This window comes from Lethenteron reissneri, chromosome 63 (assembly GCF_015708825.2).
Source record: "Lethenteron reissneri isolate LAM-NWPU_2019-01 chromosome 63, ASM1570882v1, whole genome shotgun sequence".
NCBI lineage: Eukaryota > Metazoa > Chordata > Hyperoartia > Petromyzontiformes > Petromyzontidae > Lethenteron > Lethenteron reissneri.
Genome location: NC_083841.1, coordinates 8,429,592 through 8,433,655, shown reverse-complemented (window position 1 = coordinate 8,433,655; position 4,064 = coordinate 8,429,592). Strand labels below are relative to the sequence as shown.

At 47.2% G+C, this 4,064-nt stretch overlaps 1 pseudogene; it reads left to right on the top strand.

Moving 5' to 3' along the window:
• The first annotated feature begins 926 nt into the window (after positions 1-926).
• Positions 927-4,064, top strand: LOC133358846 (aerolysin-like protein; annotated as a pseudogene).

Genomic DNA, 4,064 nt, shown 5'->3' with positions numbered 1-4,064 from the left:
ATGCTAATGGTGTTGCCATACTACAGTGACATTATAAAGTACCATTATCATGAGGAAATGAGACTGGACATGAACGTATGTTGAATCGTTTAAGTCCATTAAACAGCTGCAATACCTTTCACACGTCCTCATTTCGTGATTTTGGATGATATCATTCAATTTAAAGGTATTTGATGTCAGAAAACACATTCTATCAGAATCGGATGTTTAAGTAAAACACTGAGCTAAGAAGCTATTTCCTATTGAGATGAGACTGGGCAGACAACATCAAAGGATTTAAAATTAGAACATATTAGTTATGAAAGACAGTGTCATGAGGCACGTATAGTTTAAACATATATACTTAATAAGACACTCATCAACACTATGAATGTCAAGACAGCGATGGCAGCGAGGCCAATTTGACCTTGGACGTGGGGGCCATGTTAAAAAGTTTAAACAAAAAGTCTAAAATCACTTGAATCAACAACTCCATTGACTCTCACGAACCCGTATCGGGACCATGATTGCATTAACGAGGCGCGTGGCAGGAGTTTGTCTTATACACGCCGGATCACACAATGGGAGGGCATGCGTGAAACTGCCACCATGCAAGGAGTGAATCCTCGCGGTGATTGGCTCGTGGTGATTGGCCTGGAGCGGAAGATGGGCGGAGACACGCGCGGGTAATTATGCCTCGTGACGTAAGCTCCCTCAATGGACTCTCACCAGACTCATATTTGAACCGTGATTGCATTCATGAGGCGCCAGCCCGCGTGGCTCGACTTAATAATGGCTGCCCACACAAAATGGGCGCGCGTGCAGGAAGCGCCACCCATCCAATTAGTGAATCCTCGCGCTGATTGGCTCGTGATGATTGCCTTATCCCTTCCACCCCCATGATTGGCCAAGGATGGGAAGGCACGCCAAAGTGATTGTACCACGTGATGTGCGCTCCCTTGTATATAAAGGAGGGCAGAACCATCATAGACTCTCTGCTCCTCACGGAGTTGGCTGAGAGGTAACCGCGGACCTTAGTGTAATATGAGGTGCCGTGGCATTTCCATCCATGTTGTAAGCGTTCACAAAAAACTCACTAGCGCCTTATCTCGCTGTAATTTCTCAAACATTCTTTCTCGGTACCACTTGTAATTCTCACCCTCCACGCATATTATCGTAATTAGGAATCTATTTTGTTCAGAGCATCGTACCAATCTACTGGGTAACTAATTTATTTACTGACCTAAAATCGGAGGGTTGTATGCCTGAAGCTAAAAAGTCCTGTAGCACCAGCTCCGATTCACAGTTCATGGGAGTTCGCTGCATTCCGTTTTGAATCGTGGTGTCCACCTTTATTTTAAAATGTTAGACGAATCAAATTTGACACTTGCCACAAGCCTAATAAGATTCAACACCATAATGACTATCTGGATTGTGCACTTGTGCTCTTCAGACCCTGTTGTATGTAGTTGGGCACGTTTTAGTTGCGTTTTTTCGTAACCTGCTTTAAGTTTGTGCTTCTGCCGTTGTATATTGGTTTGCAGTAAAGCCATTAAAGTTTTTGCTGGTTTGGTCTCCCACATTTATCTTAAACCGTCCCAGCTCGACCGTTCCATATTCTCACTTGCTCCGGCTAATTACCACCTTTTTAAGAATGTTGTATTTTGGTTCTTAGCATAGTGTGTAAAGAAATGGGGAAACTACTTTTTATTGACCTGAAATTTGAGGGGTGTATGCAGGAAGCTGACTACGCTTCAAAGTTTGATTGCCATTTCATGGCAATTGTCTGAAATCCACTTAAAATTGTGTAAAATGTAAGACTTGTCTAATTTGACACGTTTTTGCAAACAGTTCTATCATATATTGCCCCAAGCCTAATACGATTCAACGCCTGGTGATCATCTGGATTGTGCTAGCTCTTAACAGACTTCTGAGGCATTTTTCACCAGGGTGGTTCTTGCATAGAAATCTGCAAACTTAGTTTTCTTGGATTGTAGGGTTTAATTTAGTTTTCCCCACATCACCTTCATCCGTCTGATTCTGTTCCTATGATCCATGTAGGTCGACTGCAGCCAAGTGCCTGGGATTGCCTGTCGGAGCTTTGCTTTTTCGAAGAAAAAAGGTATTTGTCCTGCTTGTTACAAATGTAGCGTGTGGCACTCGTTCTGCCGCTACTGAATGATGACCTACTGTGGTCGTGTGGGTTGTGCACCATACTTCATATCCCACTTGATTGTTGCGGCCTTTCAAATGGGGAGCGAAAGCAAAAGATGAAGCTGTTTTGCTGCTCCTCTGCCTCGCAGTTCCAAGAGCATTTGTGCACTTGTGCCTAAAGCTTAATTTCTAGTTCAGTGGTGGGTTGTGACGTGTGCACTTTTTTCTCAAATATTGCTCTTAATATATTTACAAATCCTAAAAAGCCTTTGATTTGTACAAGCTTGGCATGGCGTTTATTTTGCATACTTAAAGTGTAAAACCACATTTATCACGATTTGCTTCTATAAGGTGCCTTCCATTTAAACTTGCTTGCCATGCTCTCCCTTGCTTCTGTCTCTTCCAGGTAGACATAATGTCGTACCCACTTACGCTGCACATCATTGGAGGCCAAGGTGGAAATGCCTTCTCGTTTGATGGAAGGAGCAATGCGGCCACGCTGCAGAAACTCTCCGTGAGTGTTGGAGGCTGGCAAGTGAGGGGTGTGGAGGTGTGGCTGACTGACGGGCGAATGCAGAAATTCGGCACTGTGGACTCCTCTGCTCAGCAGTTTGAATTCCAGTCGGGCGAGTTCATGTCGCAGCTCTCCCTGTGGGGCAATGGGGCCGGCACGCGTCTGGGTGCCATCAGGTTCAGAACGAGCCGCAATCGCGAGTTCTTTGCCAAGATGACGGACTGGGGGCTCAAGACCCGAGTACAAGATCGACGTGGGCTCTGGCATCTGCTTGGGCGTTCAGGGCCGAGCGGGGGCTGACATCGACTCCATGGGCTTCCTTTTCATCTATATATATAAAATCGCAAGTCTGTCTGTCTGTCTGTCGGTCTGTCTGTGTGTGTGTCTGTGTGGCCGGACCATACGCAGTTTCATTGGACGGCGGTTGCCCCTGGCAACGGGTAGCGACGCATTCGCTGCGGGGTGGACGCCATTTTTAATTCCCGTAAAAAATATGCGCACGCATTAACACGCGACTCTGAGGTAAATTCATCAAAGTTTCACGTCCTCTTCACTCCCCCCCCCCCCACCCCAATGTGTGCAATTACTATTATAGGGTCGGTAGATAATAAAATTATAGCGATTAGACAGTATTATTGTAGCGCGGGGGGGGGGGGGTACCGGACCCAGTACCCAGCCTCAGCCGGGTGGGCAATCTAGGCGAGGCCGGAGGCTCTGCACGGTACTAGGCCTCGACACCCCAACACACTATAGGCCGTACATATTACTGCACAGCGGCCGAGGAGATCGTGGCTGGGGGGGGGGGGGGGGGGGGCAGGGGTAGCAGCCCATCTGTGTATATATGTAAGGTTATTAAGAAATATATTTTTCACCCGGGCAACGCCGGGAACTTATGCTAGTCAATGCTGTAAAGTCGTCGGTGATCCAGAACATGAAGTACCCAACTATGCACCAGGTTCTGCCTAACGTGCAGATGGAGGAGATTAAAGAAATGGAGTACATAAACGACACCAGCGTCGTGCAGTCTCACACCTTCGAGAGCTCCAAGACGATTACCAAAAAGTCGTCGTGGTCTACGACCCACAAAATCGAGTCCACCTTCAGCCTGAAGGTGTCTGCAGGCATTCCCTTAATTATGGAGGTGGAGACCGGGTTCAGCTTCACCTTGAGCTCTGAGACCACGCACTCATTGGATAACTCGGAGGAGCAGACGGAAACTCTCACGTTCCCTGTCTCGGTTCCTCTGCACAAGACTGTCACTGTTGTCGCCAAAATCGGGCGTGCAAACATCGACCTCCCGTACACGGCCCTGCTGCGCATCACCTGCATGAACGGTGCTGTCTTTGACGTTCCCCTGAGTGGCATTTACAAGGGGCTGACCTACACCAAAATGACCGCCCGTGCTTCTGAGAAATAG